At 44.4% G+C, this 21,201-nt stretch overlaps 1 protein-coding gene and 1 long non-coding RNA gene across 4 annotated transcripts in view; one reads left to right on the top strand and one right to left on the bottom strand.

The window, feature by feature from the left end:
• Nucleotides 1–1,900: 1,900 nt before the first annotated feature.
• Nucleotides 1,901–20,006, bottom strand: LOC136627581 (uncharacterized). Its single transcript, XR_010792803.1, has 3 exons — nucleotides 19,935–20,006; nucleotides 3,243–3,278; nucleotides 1,901–2,018 (listed from the first exon to the last, which is right to left on the bottom strand). It is a non-coding gene; the product is annotated as an uncharacterized lncRNA (long non-coding RNA).
• The window catches only part of ADAMTS6 (ADAM metallopeptidase with thrombospondin type 1 motif 6), a 310,696-nt gene continuing 306,837 nt past the window's right edge, over nucleotides 17,343–21,201 (top strand). For all 3 annotated transcript variants that reach the window (XM_066602794.1, XM_066602795.1, XM_066602793.1), the window contains exon 1: nucleotides 17,343–17,619. The gene's annotated coding sequence lies outside the window, so the exon portion shown is untranslated. The remainder of the gene's footprint in view (nucleotides 17,620–21,201) is intronic.

Below are 21,201 nucleotides of genomic sequence, written 5' to 3'. Positions count from 1 at the left end.
CATGTTTGGCATGCAGTGAGGCAAATTTAAAGGGGTTTTCTGGGACTCAGATATTAGTGACCTATTCTCAGAATAGGTTATCAATATCAAACTGGTGGGGGGCTGACTCATGGCACACCTGCCGATCAGGTGTCTGAAGGTGCCACGTCACTTGGGTGAGTGCCATGGTCTCTTCACTGGTCTGTGACATTACATCCATTGGTCACATGGCCTTTCAACACTTCGAGAATAGGATTGCAATAGCTGCAATACCAGCTTTATTTTTTTCAGACGATGTTCACTGTGCGGGGGTGTAAATACTGTGTTACTTTGATAGATCAGGCATTTACAAATGCAGCGATACCAAATATGTATTTTTGTTTTATGATTTAGATTCTTTTATTATAAATATGGCAAAAGGTTTTTTTTTTAACTTTTATTACTTTTTACTAATAAAATAATTAGTAAAACTTTATTGCTCTTATTTTTAACAACTTGCAATGCTTTGATCGCTCCTGCAGTATAATGTAATGCCATAGCATTACATCATATTGCAATCTGACAGGCAGTCTGCTAAGACAGCCCTCGGGCCTTTCAGAAGGCCTCCCGGCTGCCATAACACCAGCACGACTGCCTGCGATTTCAGAATTGAAAGCGGCATTTAAAGGGTTAACAGTCCCGATCGGCCATGCGGCTGATCAGAGCTGTTGCCGCCAGGTGTTTCAGAAGATGCGACGATTCGACTCTGTAACCGAGTCTTTGTCAAGCTGCTTAGTAATTACCGCAACCTCAGAATTTATAGTGACCACAACCAATTAGAATAGACATAAATTAGACAAAAGGTGGAACAGATGTAGCACTTACCTCAGCGCTGGATTCTCTGTGTGAGCTGCACCTTCTCTGTTGCATAAAGATGGCAACCTCCATTGTAATCCATGTGTGTGACCCGGAAGTGCTTATCCACAAGAGGCTTGGTACGCTTGCGTCGGGTCAGCTACCCGTTTCTCTATGCTAATTGGCACTACTATGACTCCCATATAGTGGACCAGTGCGCATGCGCGCCGAAGGTCCTATTCTTGCGCTGTACACATACATCAGACGGGACTACTCACGCTCCCCGCTCCACCCAGCGCTTGAGCAGAGACCATTGCCCTGGAAATCAGGGCCGCGGTCACAGCTATTCAACATATTCAATAGTGTGCAAGTGCGCTCCTTCCTTAGGAGATAGACACAATGTCCATAACCCCCAGGCTTGTAAAAAGGGTATTTATAACCTGCATCACTCATCATCAATATCCAGGAGATCTATTTTACTTAGACCCGATGATACAGGGAAAAGATTGTAAACAAAGAGTAATGCTCCCAGGCATCCGTCTGCAGATATATGTTGGAGATTCCAACAATATAATTATTGTAAAAAACATATCATAGCCAAAATAGGAGGAATTTAGCAGTATACATAGAATTACTATTCGCATTTATTATGACATAATCATACTGTGCTAGCCACAGATGCCTGATTATCATCGGTTGATCATGGATCACTAAGAGGACGCATTTGTCAAGTGCGCAAATCTCAACCAATAGTATGTGAAGTATACATTACACTATTTAAGTCCCACAAAACGAAATATGTACAGTGAAGTAACTACAGTAATAAAGATACCCGTAGACATTCTAACTCTAAACGAAATATAGTCTCAAAGGGATCAAGTACTTTAAATGCACGCTCATATCTTTATGGGAGAATAACCACTAACTCCGTGATTTGGGTGATCCTATTGCGGAGTACCAAGCTTATAAGATGGAAATGAGAGGAAAGCACCAAACCGATAACACACATACACAACGTTCAGTGCCAAAAAATATTCATTAATTTTTATTTAAATTTTTACATCAATGGAAATAGGCAACTGCCGATAAGTATAACATTGCAAGAAATGGCACAAGAACTTTCAAGGAGCAGGGGGAAGCAAAGATTCAGCCTCACAGGAGAAAAAAATTCCAGCGACCGAGGATGGTCCAACCCAATACAAAATCTGTAAAACACAAAAAGACATGGTTAAAATAATTAGGCTAAAAAGGCAGAAAGCAGACAAGTCCGTTACTGAAAAGAAAACGTGTTATACTCAAGGTTTAGGCCTAAAGGGGTCAAGGTATCTAAATTAAAAATCCAACTGGCCTCTTTCCTTTTGAGCATTTTAACCTGATCCCCCCCTCGGATATTTTCGGGGGTGTATTCATCTGGATACATAAATTCAAACTGCACCAATCTGCTGCCTGACGTCTCCTTATTGTATGACGCTGTTCTCCTTGGGAATTTGGACCCTGTCCCGGTCTAGGCGTGCAGACTAGCTTTAAAGCTACATCTCCCTTCAAGTTTCTTTCCCCCCCGATTGGTGGTGGTGAGTGCTGCTGTACATCATACTTTGTTCAGGTGTTTCAGAAGGACGCCAGCTGCCATGATACCATGTCATCGCGGGGTGCCGTACAGGACCCCCGAACATCGTCCGGGGGATTTAAATGCCGCTGTCAGAAGTGACAGCGACATTTAAAGGGTTAACCCTGTGATCTCTCTTCATACATAGATCACCGATACAGGCCGTCAAAAGGTGTATCAGCGATTAGGAAGGGGTTAAGGAGCTTTCCCACAGTGTTTTTCACTACACTGTGGGATTCCATCTGGGGATTACGTTACAAGTGCTAAAAACAGAACTTGGGAAGATGGAACAATGCCTCTACAGCGCCACCTACTAGAAGGTAGCATTCCTGCAGATCAGTATCAGACTTTTTAACAAGCCTTGTAACAATGACTGGAAATATAAGTCAAAGCTAGAATGTTCTCCAGAATATTTGAGTCTACATTAGCTGTACATTATAATCTGCTCTACTTTGATTATTGTTCAGCTCAATATGATCTACAGTGAATTGTGATAGTGTAGTAACAGCACCTAAATAGGTAAAAATCCATGACACTACTCTACATGCTACAGTAACAAGACAGAATTAGTAACATAAACATTTATTATCCAGAACTCAGAAAACTAAAAAGGATGTGAAGGGGTTAACCCAAAAGGAATCTGTTTCAGACAATGATGGCAGAGAATGGTTTAAGTTCAAGGAAGTAAAGCACCAGCACCAGACTGTGTTTATACTAAGTCCGACCAGCCACAGCGAGGTACATGGCGTGCTGAGTAATTCTCAGGGCTGAATGTATGGACTATTACTGGCAGCCTGCTAGAAGTATTTTCTCTCATCGTCACCATTGAATGTTGATCCAGGGGGAAGACTGAAGAATTCTGCAGAAACAAAAAGGAGGATAAAAAGGTTTTTTAGAGAGAAGAAGCAACACAAACCTTTCACTGTATGATGTGAAGAAACTTCTTTGAAAAAAATTGTAATAATCTCCAAAAATTGGGCCACGGCTATACAGCTTCCAGCAGTAACATCAATCCATTATCTACCTGCCTTGGTTGTTTATTGCACATATCAAGCCATCCTATGATGTAGGTACAGATGTAGCAAAGTTTGACCTCTTAGTGATCGGCCTATGTTATGCCTGAAGGACCTAGGGATTTTCATTGTCTCATTGCAAAAGCCGTAACCTGTTGACATAGCTATATGAGGGCTTGTTTTTGTGGGATGATTTGTATAATTTAATGGCAAGTTTATATGGACTTTATTTTTTTTCTATAGCACAATAAAGACACGCTAAAACACATCGCTGTTTCCTAAGGGCGCATTCAGACGGACGTATATCGGCCGGGTATTCACGCCGGCCGATATACAGCGTCTTTCTCTGCAGGAAGAGGAGGCTGGAAGAGCCGGGAGCAGTGTTCTGAGCTCCCGCCCCTTCTCTGCCTCCTCTCTGCCCCTCTGCACTATTTGCAATGAGAGGAGGCAGGATGGGGCGGGGCTAAGTTCTGGGAAATAGCTCCGCCCTGTCCCGACTCTCCTAATTGAAAATAGTGCAGGGGGGGGTGGAGAGGAGGCAGAGAGGGGGCGGGAGCTCAGAGCACTGCTCCCAGCTTTTCCAGCCTGCTCCCCCAGCAGAGAGGGACGCCGTATATCAGCCGGCGACAATTTGTGGCGGATATACGGTTGTCTGAATGCGCCCTAAAGCTCATAGCAATTTTATTTTTCTGCAACCAAGCTATGTGAGGTCTTGTTTTTTGCAGGAAGAGTTATAGTTCTTATTAGTACCATATATTGAGGTACATGTGACATTTGGATTGATTTTTATTACATTTTTTGAGAGGTATACAAAAGAAAAATAGCAATTCTTTTTATGCCATTCACCATGTGAGATAAATTACAAAATTTTTTTCATTATCTGTGTCATTACAAATACAGTAATACATATTATGTGCTACTTAAAACATTTTTGGGGTATTTTATCAATTTTAAACTGATTTTTGTTGGGAAAAAAATGTGTATTTTTTAAACTGATTTTTTTAAAATTTTAACTGAATTTTATTTTAACTGAAAAGTTTATTGAACTTTTTTGACTCTATTTTTGAGCTCCTGTAGGGGACTTAAATAATGTGATTGTTTGTACACTAGGATAATGCACTGCATTATTTATGTATTGCATTCTACTAACCCTATGTCAACAGCCTTTTAAACTCTGAGAGAGGAGGGGCCTAATAGGCTGAGTTACATGACAGATATAGAGGCCTTTGTCAAGCTTCTGGCTGCCATGGGAACCCATTGGTACCTTGTGATCAAACAGTGGGTGCCTATGGGTGACAAGAGAGTCCTCCCCCCTGCATCTACTTACATGATGCAGTTGCTAATTATTGTGGCTTGTACAAGTTTACACTGCTAGGATCTGAGGTTTCTCCGTTCTTGGCTCCCCAAAAAAAGAAATGATGCAACAAATATGTACGCCAAAATTATGCTATAAACCAATAACACCTTCCCACAAAAAAACAAGTCTCTTATGGCTATGTCAACGAGAAAATTAAAAAGTTATGGCTCTAGGAATGCGACAGGAAAAACAGAGAAATTGGTTGCTCCTTAGGGTCTAAAATGGTCTGGCCATTAAAAGGTTGAATCAAGTTTTTATTTTAAGCAATTTTTAAAAAATTCTTGGTGTTTTTTTTTTTTTTCATATATAGTTAAAACTCCTAATATATTGCAGCCTTCTTTCTTGCCACGAAGTCTCATAGTATTTCCTGTTCTGTACAGCAGAGTAATGGTTCACAGTCACAATAAACAGAGGGGACACACTGATTTCTATAGGAGTGTGTTGTGGGCATGCTCCGTGACCTATGCAGGGAGGGGGAGGAGGTGTGTTGTGATCATCACCTGAATGGTGGATCCTGTGTTATCTGTATATTGGTGTCACCTTTCAACATAACCTTTTCTGTGTTTACAATAAGACAACTGCTGAAAAGTTTTCGCTACAGAAAAAAACACTGCAGTCAGATGTTACCCTACAGCGAATAGTGATACATTAAATGCACTACAAACAGTACAGGTTTTTTGTGGTGTTTTCTTTAAGTTTTGGTGCCTGGCATATTTTTCAAAATACAGTTTACTCCAAATGTGGCTTTTTTGTTTTCAAGTATTTTCCATTGGTCTTCTGTAGTGTAAAAAAAAAACATTAAAAAAGGCACACCAACATTACTTTATAAAAAAAACATCACAAAAAAAAAGGTTTTCAGCGATAAATACAGCTCCAGCATCTGCAGAATGCAGCATTACATGTGACACCTTTGAATACTTTATATCATCATAGTAAAGGGCCTTCATGGTAACAGTTGGCTTGAATGTTACTTTTTCCTTTTCACATAACCCACTTCCCCCTGTTTTTCTTCAATGCAACAGACATACACTATTCACTCACTGAATAAAACAGATGGTGAGGCTGCAAGCACAACTCAATTAGTTGTAGGAAAGAGTGTGTGTTAGGCTGGGTTCACACAGGGCGGATTTGCCGCAGAAATTCCGTGTGGAATTTCGCCGCGGCAAATCCGCCTGCGGCCGCTAATCTCGGGATTAGCCAGCCATGTGGACGAGATTTCTCAGAAATTTTGTCCACACGGGACAGCCAATCCGCTGCGGTAAGTCAGGCAGGAACCGCGGCTGCGGCTTTACAATATGCGGCATGTCTATTTATTTTTTCTTTCCGCTGCGGCTGTGCTCTCCTCTATGGGAGCACCAGCCGCAGCGGAAGAGCGAGCGGCCGGGCTGCTTCAAAGGTTCTCCCGACGGAAATCTCGCAGTTTTTGCTGCGGCCCTGTGTGAACCCACCCTTAGGGATATATGTTGACATCTGAAATGACTGTTCTCCATATCAGGATCAGTAATAATCGTCACTATTGTAAATGGTGAACTTATAATAATACAATCACAAACAGTCCAGCTCATGCAAGTGTGCATTTTTCTTAATAAGCAAAGGGGATTAAGCCACTGCCAGGCACCTCTGGCAGCAGTTTATCTCCTATGAGAACAAAGGATTGGGCATATTGAAATCCAACATGCCCTATCCTTCTTTCCTTCAACAGGTGGCTTGCCGGGATGTTCAACGTTCATCTGATCTGATGTTTATGGTCATCTTAACTCACTAAGCTAAGGCTAGAGACACACAGCCATAATAGAGTTACACTCAAAAAAATCTTGCATAGCCTCATAGATGGTTGTTGGCATTGTTGGCATGACAATGGACTATGAGATGCAACAAAATATTGCATGCAACTGAGCATGTCTAGTGGACTTTTACTGATTGACTGATGCCTGGCATATAAAAGGCCATTTCTAGGACTGTATAATATAGTTAAAGAGCTGCCAAAGAGCCATGATAGCTTGCAGAGAAAGCTGCTGGAGACTGCAGGGAGTAGTGGAGGAGAAACAGCTGGGAACCCCAGAGACTAAAAAATTGGATATTGCCTGCTGCCTGGAACCACCAAAGAGAGAGAGACCGTGCTATGTCACCAAGCCAGTGGGGTATTACATGACTGTGACAAGGATCCAAGGGTAGAGTTATCCTCCTGGCCTTGGATTAGCTTGGGCTGGTGGTAGGAACAATTCCAATGCAACAAATTGTAAGTGAGGACAGCCTCCAAAATATAGGTGTGCACAACAGAAAGAAACTGTTAATTTGCAGGCCTGCTAGGAGGTAGGGTTAGTGTTACAGACACTGGACTTTATGCAAGTTTCAGGTGCTCGACCCCGGCTTGAGAACTGTTTTTCAAAAGAACATTATATGGGTATAAGGGAACCTGCTTTCTTAAGATACTAAGTGGGTTACTAGTGTTAACCCCTTATAGATGAATGGCACATGATGCTGCTTAATTTTTTTTGTGGCCTATTGGATTTATCTTTTTACAGTATTATTGATACAATCGTACCTGTATTGTTTCTTAGTGTACACACGGTATTAATAATGCTAGGATTTAGGGTTAGGCTGCTTTTACATCTGTGGTGGGGGTTCCATTCCATTCAGGGTGCAAGAAAGGGGAATCCTCTGGCTAAATGGGCCCGTCCTATGACGGAACGAAAAGGCCCCATTGACTATTCTGTTTCTGCTCAGCTGCCCTGCATTTTACCGGATGAAAAACCACTGCAGGACAGTATATCTCTGTGCATCTACTGATTTGACGTAGAGCCAAATTCAAAGACAACACCTGAGAAACCCCAGTTTTCACCCTTTCACTCCACCAGTTGATATCTGGACTTTGCTGTGGGATCCCTGGGCCGTTACACTGGAAGAGGTTTCAGCTATGTGGCAGCTGGCTCTACAGTAGACCTGGGTGTAGTACCTGAGCATGGGAACAGAGACAAAGTAAGAGAAATCCAAATTGAGGCAGGCAACATAATTTCAAAACACTCCAGGAGTCAGGGCACACAAAGCTGATTCATCATGATACAAACAAGGCAGAAATTGGGACAAACAACAGAATGGTCAGTACAACAAGCTAAGGTCACAGGTGAAGAATGCAGAGTAGTCAGGTTTAGTGACAGTAAGGGACCGCACAGAAATTCTGCGAGATTTCCACGGCAGAAAGGAAGCTTCAAAACCTGCGCCGTGCAGCATGGTTTTGAAGCGGCTTCGCCACCTGTATTCTGCTGCGGCCATCTCCCCTTATAGAGAGGAGAGTGTTCGTAGCGGAAACGGTGATAAAGCTGAGATGCCACGGCTTTGAATTCCGTGCAGCATGTCAGTTTCATCGCGGCTTGTCCACAGCATGTGGACAAGATTTTTGCAAATCTTGTCCACTATGATATTTAGGCTTGGGTTTAAGATTGCCAGTGGAATTTCCGTGCAAAAAGTCTGCACAGAAATTCCTCGCCAATTCCGCCCCATGTGAACCCAGCCTTAGAAACCAGGAAATCTGCACATACAAATAGCACGTTCAGTTGAACCAAAAGCTTAGGCACCTTCCTTAGGGGAAGGTGCCTGATATAAGCAGAGGTGTTGCATGATTGGCAGGGGACAGGTTAGCCGTACTTGTGCTGGCCCTTTAAGATTGCAAGTGTGCGCACACGCCCTGTGGGCAGCAGAGAGGAACAGACAGGAGGCCAGAGCAGGACATGGTGAAAGCGTGTGACAAGCCGGTTAGTGGAGAAAGATGAAACAAGATGGCATCTGTGGCCAAGAAGTCAGGAGGAATTACTGTTGGGTGAAGAAGTGTTCATCTGATAGCTAACTAAACTGTATGGCCACCATCCGAATCTACATTTTGATTTACTCATTTGTGGTGTGGGGGCTGGTCACTATCCAGGCATTTTACAAGTCGAGATACAATTAGCTTACTATTCCAGCCAACTCCAAATAGATTGGTAATTCAACTTTACTTTTACCTTACTAATTTTGACACTTTTCCTAAAAGAATGTTCCTGCATTGCAATTTTTCCTACTATTTTTAAGGAACATGTGACTTATTATAATATGTATTGTTTATGTCAATAATGCTTCAGCCTCACTTTATGCTATTACAAACTCAATTAAGAATACAAAATAAAATGACTTTGGTTCCTCCTATGAAATATAATGTAAAACCTAATTTTATAAAGAAAATTCTGTGTTTATTCTTGCTCAGCCAACACCAAAGGAGTAAGTGATCTCTGCTTAGTAAACACGTCTGTATCAATCTTCTAATTTAGGCTGTTGTTGGCAGTGAGGAGATGTTTTAAGCCTTTTTAGCACAAAAGCTGCATATCTAAAATCTTAGCTATCTTCTGGAATGAAAAGCAGCTCTGGACAGCTCTGTCTGACCTCCCCCATCATCTCACTGTCTGAACAATAAGGGATAGGGGCTCTTCTTCTGATGCCTGAGCCATTCTAGACAAACTCTGTTTATCCAGAGCAAATACACAAAAACAAAAGTGGTCTAAGATGACAGTCACCAGTGTGGGGGCCTGCAATTAAAAAGGGTCAACCTTCATAGCAGAATTCAAGAAGAATTCAATTACTGGTTAACCCCGTGAGTTCCAGGGTGTACATTGCACAGTGTAAGTGACACTTGGCAACCAGAGGATCAGTCAACTACTACTGTAAACAATGTGGCCATGCAAGGTGATTGTTGTATGTGACTACATGTGTTTTGCTGCACATGTATGGCCAGTGATACTGTGTATGGCTATCAGTGATATGGACTGCTGCAGTGCATATGTAAAATGTATCTGCTTGCAGTCCATACTGCTTAGGCTCTGCTCACATTACATTTGTGAATATAGGCCTCCATTCACTCAACATATGCCTAAAGGGTTATCTTACGTTGGGCTAGTGTTGACATGCATAGAATAGGCTACACTATTGCATACAGAGCAATACAGTAAAAAAAAAGTATACCGTCTAGTATATATATTTTTTTTTTACAATGGGAGGGTACAAAGCTCAAATAGAATGTGAACAGAACCTTAAATAAAGAGGATTGCAAAGACTGCATACAAATGCATTCTTTTATTCCTTTCCTGTGCTATTGAAGTAATAAAAGAATGCAGGCTATCTATAAGCAGAGAGGGTATTAGTGTATCTTGACGCCACCAGGAAGAACTGGGGGAGTCAAGATTGACAGGGGGAATGACGCCCCTTATACGTGATTGGCTGTAGAGCTCGATGGGCTGCAGGTCCTGGCAGCCCATTAAACTCAAGCAGCAGCTGCACTGATTTGTGAGAGGGATGGAGGGTTAGGATGAGGGCGAAGTGTAACAATTAGCCTTATATTATATCTATAAGAATAACTGTTGCACATACCCCTCACCCTAACCCTCCATCCCTGGCACAAATTGTCGGACAGTGCTTTGCCTATGCCTCACAGCTGACAGCCCCCCTCCTTTCCCTGGCACAGTATAGTCCCGCGCCGGCTCCTCCTGCGCCTGAAGCAGCCGGGAGCGCTGTGAGTGCCGTCCCCGCTGCTGTGCCCTGCTCCCGCAGCACTGCCAGAATAGTGTTCACCTCTGGTAGCTACTTTGAGGTGGCCTTGGAACGCGATGTGCCGCCGGCGCTTCCTCAGTATCAGTGGGCAATCCAGAGTGCAGGGAGGGCGCCGGGGAAGGCGCTCTGCCGCCGCCGCTCCCTCAATGTTCGCAGCCACAGCCCAGTACAGCCAGGTCAGTGGGGAAAAGTTTGTGCTGCCGCCGCTCCGTCACTGTCATGCGCCGCTCACAGTCCACAGGCACAGACCAGTAGAGGCAGGACGGCGCCGCTCCGTTACTTTTGCCAACGCTGCTGAGTGCAGGCAGCCTGGCGGGGAAGGCGCTGTGCCGCCACCGTTCCTTTGCCTGGTAAGCACACGTTAGTGAATTGCAGGACCTAAGAGGGGGGAGTGGCCGAGCTGTCAACCTGGGTGTATCTTGTCACCACCCACACTTCTGGTGACGTCAAGATACACTAATACCAGCAGAGACATGGTGAGGGAACACATAGCTAACTTAAATGAATTTAAGTCTCAAGGTCCAGATGAATTACATCCTAGGATACTAAAGGAAGCAGTGGAGGTAATTGCTGAACCACTCGCCATAATCTTTGAAAAATCCTGGAGAACAGGAGAAGTCCCAGACAATTGGAAAAGTGCAAATGTTGTCCCTATCTTCAAAAAAGGGAAGAAGGTGAATCCAGGAAACTACAGACCTGTGAGCCTGACTTCTATACTTGGAAAGATCTTTGAACAAATTATTAAACAGCCTGTATGCAAGTACTTGGATAAAAATGGAGTAATTAACCAGAGCCAGCATGGGTTTGTAACAAACAAGTCGTGCCAGACGAATCTTTCATTTTTGTAGGATAGAAAAAACATAGCATACGTTTTTTTTGCCCCACCAAAAAAAATTTGGAAACTTACATAATTTTTTTTTTAAGTTACAGTCAACCGAAAACGTATGGAAACATATGGCTGTACATTTCCATATGTGTAATGTATACGGTTTCTGTTATGAAATGCCTTAAAGGAAAAAAAAAAGTGTTTAGCTGTAAAACTTTATTAAGAAAAAAAATTTACAGCGAAAAGCAAAGTTTTTAATGTAAAAATGGACACAAATGTATAAAATGTATGGCTATCCATATAATGTATATGTTTTAAAAACATGCAAGTATGTTTAAAATGATGTTTTTATACATTTTTTATGTATGTTTAAGGTATATGCATTGTGTTTAACACTCATTATGTTACAATGATAGAGTTTTATCTTATTTATCTCACCACTAATAAAAAATAAACAATCTCATTGTTGTTTTAAGCCGGCTGGCACATCCACAGCAGAGGAGAAGACAGCGGAGAGGTATGCTGGGGTCACCAACTGGGCACCGGGTTGAACTCGCTGCGGGAATCCCACATGTGGGGTCTCACCCGCCCCTGTGCAGGCGGCCTTAAAACCAAACATACTTCATTTACAATAGTGTTTCTCAACCAGGGTTCTGTGGAGTCCTGAGGTTCTCAGACAAAAAGCTGATTCTCTGCTCAAAAATGCTTAGCCTAGGATGGACAAAACATTCAACAAGTCTGAACCACTTCATGCTTCTACATCCCCTCATATAAAAAGGTACCTGTCGGGTCAACATAGCTGCCAATGAAACTCATGTATATTCATATATGCACACTCCCCCCACCCTTCTTCTCCCACTAGAATCTGATGAGTTGATCTCTGTGTGTGTGTGCAGTAATGGCCCTTTTACACGGGACGATTATCATTCAGAATCGTTCAGGCTCTCGGTGGAATTTGAACGATAATTGTCCCATGTAAAAAAAAAAATATGTAAATGCATGCAGAAATTGAGCGAAAATTGTTTAGTCATTCAGTTTCTGCATGCAGAACACTGAAAGAAGCGCAATTCAGCGTAAACAGGAGTCGTTCACTTTTGAATGACTGTCTTCTTACTGTGAATGGATGTGGGCGGAGGGAGAACACTCCCCAGCCCGCCCCACTTCCATGCTGGGAGCGCTGGGAGCAATGCCAACGATACTCCCCCTTCTGTAATAGCACAGGAACGAGCATCGCTGGAACAAATGTTGGGCATCGATTTCCCAACAGCTTGTCTTGTGTAAAAGAACTATTACATGTAGGAACCTGTCAATCAGTGTCTATAGGGAGGAGAGGGGCAGAAGGCAGGGGTGCCTATATGAATATGCATGAGCTCAGTAAACTCCTCTCAAGTCCATGCCTACAAAGTTTCAAAAGATTTGCAAAACCACTATATTGATTGATATAAGTGGCAGACCACTGAAACAAGCGTGTCTGTCACTGTACTGAGCTGCCTGCAGCCCAGGCAGCGTAAGGGACCTGACAAGTTCCTTTTAGCTGCAGCTGGTTGTGCTGACACAAGTGCAATGCTTATTGTAGTATATGTAGGCAGGCAGATTGCTCTTGTGAGAAGTGTATGTGTTGTCCTTGCACTAGGAACCGCTTGCAGTAATTCCCCATGTGAGAAGGCGACCTTAGGGCAGCTTCACATGGACGTATTTGTATGTGCAATATGCAGAGAATAAAAGCCATTGATGTCAACGGGTTTGTTCACATTTCTGTATTTTGGCACTTAAATTTAAGTAATGCAAAAAAGATAGAGCATGCTCTATCTTTCTACGTATTCGCGCACCATAGATCCCCATAGAAGTCCAAATTCCGAAAAAGAGCCCATCTGGAATTCATTAGCCATTTCAAGCAGTGTGTTTCTATCCCGCGCACAAAAAAACATGGCCTGTGGGTAGAAAAAGTACAGTAAAATACGCAGCATACAACAAAGTCTCGTTCATATGCGCTAAGGTATGTGCCATTGCGCTTACACTTCTGTGAATTTGGCCTTATGGCTTTCTATCAAAGTTCTATCATTTGCAGTTCCGTTTTTCACCACTTCACTTAAAGGGGTTGTCCCGCGGCAGCAAGTGGGTCTATACACTTCTGTATGGCCATAATAATGCACTTTGTAATGTACATTGTGCATTAATTATGAGCCATACAGAAGTTATAAAAAGTTTTATACTTACCTGCTCCGTTGCTGGCGTCCTCGTCTCCATGGTGCCGACTAATTTTCGCCCTCCGATGGCCAAATTAGCCGCGCTTGCGCAGTCCGGGTCTTCTGCAGTCTTCTATGGAGCCGCTCGTGGAGAATGCAGGCTCCGTGTAGCTCCGCCCCGTCACGTGCCGATTCCAGCCAATCAGGAGGCTGGAATCGGCAATGGACCGCACAGAAGAGCTGCGGTCCACGGAGACAGAGGATCCCGGCGGCCATCTTCAGCGGTAAGTATTGAAGTCACCGGAGCGCGGGGATTAAGGTAAGCGCTCCGGTAAGCTTTCTTTACCTCCCTGCATCGGGGTTGTCTCGCGCCGACCGGGGGGGGGGGGGTTAAAAAAAAAAACCCGTTTCGGCGCGGGACAACCCCTTTAAAGGGGTTATCCAGGCAGCTCCTGCCGGGAAACACCGGGGTTGGGTTGGAAGCACTGCTCCGATCGCTGTGTAGTGGACGGTGCTTGTAATTGCAAGTGCAGCTCTCATTGAAATAATGAAAATCCCTTTAACCCCTAATGTCACAGGCTGTATAGTAGTATAGTGTAGGTATAGTGTGATCAGTTTAGTAGTATAGTGTAGGTATAGCGCGATCAGTAGTCGTATTCGTTTAGTCAGTGTATTTAGTGTAGTATCCTCTATCAGTGTAAAAAAACAAAAAACGTTCCTGCTGTGTACCCATTTTGTAGTCACCCATCCCGTCATTAGTGTACCGTGTGCTTAGTCAGTGTAGCATCAGCATATCCGTCAATGTAAAAAAAAAAATCTTTCTGCTGTTTCTACCCCCGTCCAGTGATCACCCCATCCCAGTGATCCTGCAGTGTCCTGTGGTCACCCACCCAAAGTTCCTGTTGTGTTTCCATTTCGTAGTCACCCATCCCGTTATTAGTCAGTGTAGCTTGTGGTTATTCAGTGCAGCGTGTGGTTAGTCAGTGTAGCATTGGCGTATCCGTCAGTGTAAAAAACAAAACACAACGATTTCTGCTGTGTTTTTGACCCTGTCCTGTGATCACCCCGACCCAGTGATCACCCAGCGTCCTGTGGTCACCCCGTCCCAGTGATCACCCAGCGTCCTGTGGTCACCCCGTCCCAGTGATCACCCAGCGTCCTGTGGTCACCCCGTCCCAGTGATCACCCAGCGTCCTGTGGTCACCCCGTCCCAGTGATCACCCAGCGTCCTGTGGTCACCCCGTCCCAGTGATCACCCAGCGTCCTGTGGTCACCCCGTCCCAGTGATCACCCAGCGTCCTGTGGTCACCCCGTCCCAGTGATCACCCAGCGTCCTGTGGTCACCCCGTCCCAGTGATCACCCAGCGTCCTGTGGTCACCCCGTCCCAGTGATCACCCAGCGTCCTGTGGTCACCCCGTCCCAGTGATCACCCAGCGTCCTGTGGTCACCCCGTCCCAGTGATCACCCAGCGTCCTGTGGTCACCCCGTCCCAGTGATCACCCAGCGTCCTGTGGTCACCCCGTCCCAGTGATCACCCAGCGTCCTGTGGTCACCCCGTCCCAGTGGTCACCCAGCTTCCTGTGGTCACCCCGTCCCAGTGATCACCCAGCGTCCTGTGATCACCCCGTCCCAGTGATCACCCAGCGTCCTGTGATCACCCCGTCCCAGTGATCACCCAGCGTCCTGTGGTCACCCCGTCCCAGTGATCACCCAGCGTCCTGTGGTCACCCCATCCCAGTGATCACCCAGCGTCCTGTGGTCACCCCGTCCCAGTGATCACCCCATCCCAGTGTCCTGTGGTTACCTACCCAATAAAATGATTTTTTGAATGCAGAATAAATTTCTATAGCAGTATGACCCGCAGGAGGTTTACTGCAAAGGAACTTACACAGTTATTGCATTCGAGTCAGACTCAGATAGTGGTGATGACCCCACTTTTCTGGCGTTATCCTCTTCCTCATCATCAAGTGAGTCTGAACTCCCTGTACCCTGTGGAAGTATCAGAGATCAATAAATTTGTGGGTACGGAACTAGTAAAGAAGCCAACCATCAGGTGTACTGGAGTACAGATATTTTGTACCACACCCCAATGTTCCGCATGGCGATGTCAAGGACACGTTTGGAAACTATCCTAAAATACCTGCAATATGATAACACACAATGCCTCCTCAGCGAGCACCCTGATTATGATCACTTCCTGGTTACGGAATTCATAAATACCACCTTCATGAAGCGATGGCTCTGATTGGCTCAGCAGTACTCGAGAACCAATCAATGCAGTGCTCAATGAACCAATGCGATGGCTGTGAATTGGTCAATCAATTCCGTGGGTCAGCGCGTCTGAGCTCCGTAGAGCAGAGGGAGAGACCTGGACCGAGCCTGCTAGGTAAGTATAAGACCTTCCCGAAAATAAGACCTAGCACCTCTTTGGGGGGGGGGGATTAATATAAGACAGGGTCTTATTTTGGGGAAAACATGGTACATAAAGCCAAACAGCGCTCCTTCCCTTCTGAGCCCTGCCATGTAGGGCATTTCCGTGCTCAGGAGCCAGTGGGTAACACATCATAGAGTACTTTTTCTCCTTTTGCCCCTGATAAAAAAATAAAAAACTGGTGCTAAACCTAAATATTACTGGAAAAAATTGAATTTTTAATTTTCAACTCAAATTGTGAAAAAAATTCCTCAAACATCTGTGGGTTCCAAAACTCTCTCTACACCCCTTGATAAATTTTCCTGAGGGCTCTAGTTTCCAAAATGGGGTCAGAATGAATCCATTGAAATCCAATGCTTCGCATGGTCGCGTTTTATGCGTGATTTTTTTCTTTTTATGCACCGAAATGCCTGCGTAAATACGGTTTTCTGAATAGGAAAATTTTCGAGCGTCGTCCACTTAATTTTCATGCATTTTAGCGTTTGAGGCACATCATCACCAGTCACAATGTTGGGGTGCGTTAAAAAAGAAAAATCGCTGTCAAACGCGGTTTAACGGATTTTAAAACGGAGCAATTTTGTACGCTCCATTTTGTGGATGCCTGGGTGAGAGCGGCCTTAGGCCAGGCTCATACAAAACGGGTCGGAAGACCTGCGATACATTGCAGAATCAAATTGCGTATGGGCGCGTTCGGTCGTGAATGGGTGCCTATGGACAGCATATTGTCCACGCGGAAGAAAGATGTGCGTCAGGAAATGACGCTCAGGGGCGATGTTCATTCTCTATTAGTCTACCAGCGATTCCGCCGCTGTACATTGCGAATGGGCTGTGCGCACGCATGCACTGACATCAATGGAGGCTGTCCGCACGGAATATGCCTTGAAATACAGCATGACGCAATTATTCTTCCGCTGCGTAATTCATATCGCGGACGTGAAGGAAAAATTAATGGCGTTCAACGGCTATGCGAACGCGGAAAGAGGCGGTGGACACTAAGGGGACAACGAAGGAAGCGTTTAATGGCGGTCCTATTCCTGAGGTAATACTCGTCAGCACTGCCATGGGGGCGCTCTGAGCCAGTCCTGGAAACTATTTTAATCACGCCAATGACAGATTTATGGCCCCCCGATAGGAAGCAGTCGTCATAGTGCTAATATAGCCGCTCGCACGTCTGTCAGTAACTAGCAGCGTCCGCCGGTCGCTATGGAGCTCAGCACTAGCCATAACAGGACTCCTAGAGACCCTTGCAGGACGTGTACTGTACCCCCCTCTATAGGACGAGCCGCCCGGGACCCCCCGACGGTGTCCGGTAAGCCCGCACCACACGGCGGCACCGGCCGTCCTCCCCTGCCTGAGCCCCTCCGTCCCCTCCCCCGCCCTGCAGCGCGACGCATGCGCACTAGAAGCAGCAGTGACGTCACTCTCCCCTCCTACTTGTTGAGATGCCAAAAAAACTGATGAGCCCTAAAGTTGGCTGCTGGCCGATAGTGAGCTATGAGTGGCCGCTCCAGCTCCTGCACAGGGCTCTCTGCACTCTCTCCACAGCCACATGCACTTGCACTGAAAGCTGCTTATACAAGGCAAGGCAGGGAAACACACAGCAAGCCCTAATAATAGTAATAAGAGCTGCAGAATGCTGCCAGCACTGTGATCACCCCTTGTAATACCCCTGTATGAGTGCCAGAGGATGGTGGTGGCACCAGGACAGGGCTGCTGCTGCTGCTGGAGGAGGAGATGTCTGGTGTCTGCACAGGGAATACACAGTGAATGGCCAGTGTCTGTGCTGACTGCCACTCATAGAACATGAAAGAGGTAAGAGAATGACTCCTGTACCCCTTTATGTGCTCTGTGCCCCCCCCCCCCCCGACTCATGCACTGCCCATTCTGCCTGGATGGCATGCTATGGCAGGGTGTGATTGGTGATTTGTTGATCTGTCATGTCAGTATACATTGTATCAAATAGGTTTTGTTACATTGTCTTGTAAACACTGCTGAGTGAGGGAAAGTGTCAAAAGAGCTTGCAATCTATTAGGGGATGTCAGGATTCTAGGCTATTATATGGTGGGATGCAAGTGTCAAGGAGCTTGCCATCTATTTGGGAGATGTCATTGGATCTGTAATTAGGTAAGATGCAAGTGCCAGGGAGCTACTTGTTGGAGGGACATATGACACGAGGAAGAAGTGCAAAGAGCTTGCAATCTAATTAGGAAAGGACTTTGGTGTGGATCTGTGATTAGGTTAGGTGCATGAGATGGGGAGCTTTGTTGAAGATCAGGAGTGTAGTGTGAAGAGCTTGCAATCTAATTGGGGTCAAAAAAATGTATTGAATGAAAAATCTTCTAATAGGAAGAAAGTGTCATAGAGCTTGCAATCTAATTCGATGAGCTCAGCCTTGTAGATCTGAAATAAGGTTCTGCATTGGTGTCAAGAAGCTTGCAATCTAATCATGGGGGTCATATATCTGCACTGCGGTTTTAAAAGGTACTGTATAGAAAGAAAGTGTCAAGGAGCTTGCAATCTAACTTGGAGATATGAAATGAGGTTCTGCATTAGTGTCAAGGAACTTGCAATCTATTTATTTGGGTCATAGATCTGCATTGTACTGTAAAAAGCAAGTGTCAAGAAGCTTGCAATCTAATCCCATGGGGGGGGCAGCGTTGCAGAGACTGAAATAAAGGCTGAGTAATGTGAAAAAATAAAGGTAAGAAGCAAGTGTCAGAGAGCTTACACTCTAACTGGAGGAGGTGAGCAGTGTTAGATAGGCATTGAGAGGCTGAATCCTGTGAATAGGTAAGAAGGACGTGCCACAGAGCTTGCAATCTAATTTGATAAACTCAGTCATGGAGATATAAAATGAGATTCTGAATTGGTGTCAAGAAGCTTGCAATCTAATCCCATGGGGTCAGCGTTACAGAGATAGAAATAAAGGCTGAGTAATGTGATTAAAAAAAGGTAAGAAGCAAGTGTCAGAGAGCTTACACTCTAACTGCAGGAGGTGAGCAGTGTAGACTTAATCCTGTGACTAGGTAAGAAGAAAGCGTCATAAAGCTTGCAATCTAATTCTGTCGGTCAGCGATGCAGATCTGCATTGAGATGTTAAAAGAAGAAAGTGTCAGAGGAGCTTGCAATCTATTTCTATGGTGCAGCAGTGTAAATCTGATGTTGAAAGGTAGGAAGAAAGTGTCAAGGAGCTTGCAATCTATTTCTATGGTGCAGCAGTGTAAATCTGATGTTGAAAGGTAGGAAGAAAGTGTCAAGGAGCTTGCAATCTATTTCTATGGTGCAGCAGTGTAAATCTGATGTTGAAAGGTAGGAAGAAAGTGTCAAGGAGCTTGCAATCTAAAGTGGTAGTGGAGAAGAAAAAGTCGAGTACTTAAGAAGTGGAAAGGAAGCCAACTTTTATGCTTCATGTATTAGAGGAAAAAAACGTCTACTTAAGAAGTCAGTCAGACAAGTGCATAGTTTGTGTCTGGACTCAGACGGGCAGCATTAATGTGTTCGCTCAGTCTGATGCTCTAGGATATGTTAAGCTCTTAATAGACTAATCAAAGAGATGTAAGAGTGTGGTTTTGATTTTCATCTGGCCACTTGGGATCTACGAGACTTTTAACACCGCAACGTCTCAGATATGTGTGTGTATTTATTCTGCAGCGATCATAGGGAGTGCAGATTTTGGCTGTGGAGGGCTCAATTGGAGGAGAATGTATATAGAAGGGTTATGTGAGGTTGAACCCCACACTCGCCCCCCTTTGCTTCCAAAGCTAAATTTCACTAGACGTACTATTTGGGTGCCAGAGTTCTCCGGGACCCACAAGGCAAGCCAGTCCTGCTGTGACTGTAAAGAATAATTTATAGGGTTATTAGCAGTTTTTACTTCTCTCTTCTGCAGCTGTAGGTTTATACAGCAATTTATAGGTGCCATAGTGCCAATGTATTGACGTAGCCTAGATGCCTGCAGTGGTTGTGTCTCTACTGCTCTGGTTGACTTGTAATGTAGTGTTAGGACAGCTATCTGGCTGTCAAGATGTTTCCTTACTATTACTCCCAGCCTTGTCGTTGATGTTAGTGGTTGTAGTTCATTAAACAGTGGAGATATAGGCATCGCCTGGATGAAGAGTTTATTTTACCTGCATGTCTTGGGCTCTTCTAGTTTCTTCAAGTCTTGCATTGTCGAGGAGCATAGAGAAGACTGTTATTATCTGAGCTGTCGGTGTGTAAGGCAGTTTGGGATGGTGCCAGCTGTCTGGGTCACACGCGTTTTATCCAAATAGATTTAGCGCTGCTGATGGATGGTAAAGGCAAGATCAGCTGGAGCGAGGCTAGACTCCTGCCTCCTCCTGTATGTGCTTGCAATTTTCTCCACTTCATGAGAATAGCAAAGTTCATGAAGAATTAAGAAGGAAATTTTCTTTTTGTGACAGTGTTACATCATGTATGACAGAGTAAACTGTTGGCTCCCAAATATATCAACGAGACAGAGCCTTCTGTTGGATAGTAAACCTTTACAAATCTCTAATTTTTGCACTGTCCACATATTACAATGACTAAAATTATACCATGGAAATGAGGAAACGTGTGGTGTAAAAAATGATTAAGGTACTCCGACACAGTGAAGCTCAGTTGGCATCGGGATCTTCATTATAAGCGGGAATGCAGTAGAACATCTATCATAAATAGGAGGGGGGACCCTGAAGTGTAAGGTCAATATAACCTACTATTTTGTTTAAGACTGCTGTGGGGTATTTAATGTTGCTTCTCAATATTTATTATGGTGCCAAGCAATATATACTGTCCTACCAAAAGTAATGGAACACCTGAGCAAGAATCTCAAGTAGTATTTTTTTTCCATATGCTAATACTTACTGGGGTCTCCTTTGACCTTAATGACATCAGATGCTTCCCGTGGCTTACTTTCTATTAACATCTGTTAAACTTTAGCTGGTGTTTCCCTCCATTCATCCTGCAAACGTCTGGAAAGTTCTTTGAAAGAGGATGGACCCTGTTCATATTTCCTGACCCGACGTTCCAGTTCGTCTAAGAGATGCTCAATAGGGTTTAGGTTGAGATTCTGTGCAGCTAGTCTAAGTGGGACATCCATACCCTCAAACCAATGTAAAACAGCAGTAGTTTTGTGACAAGGTACGTTGTCTTGTTGAACGTGTTGCTACCCATTCCCAGAGTATTGCCACATTGTTGGCAGCACATTATTTTTTAGAACGTCAAGGTATATCTCCATGTTTATGGCTCTTACCACTACAACCAACGGGCCGAGACCATGCCACCAAAACGCATCACCACACCATAATGTGAACTGTTGGCACAGCATACTCAGTCAAAAGGTGTTCCTCAGGGATTCTCTACACCCAGGTATGTCCATCTAATCTGAAGATGGAG

This window comes from Eleutherodactylus coqui, chromosome 5 (genome assembly GCF_035609145.1).
Source record: "Eleutherodactylus coqui strain aEleCoq1 chromosome 5, aEleCoq1.hap1, whole genome shotgun sequence".
NCBI lineage: Eukaryota > Metazoa > Chordata > Amphibia > Anura > Eleutherodactylidae > Eleutherodactylus > Eleutherodactylus coqui.
Note: the sequence above shows the minus strand (reverse complement) of the source record. Positions and strands in the feature narration are given on the sequence as shown.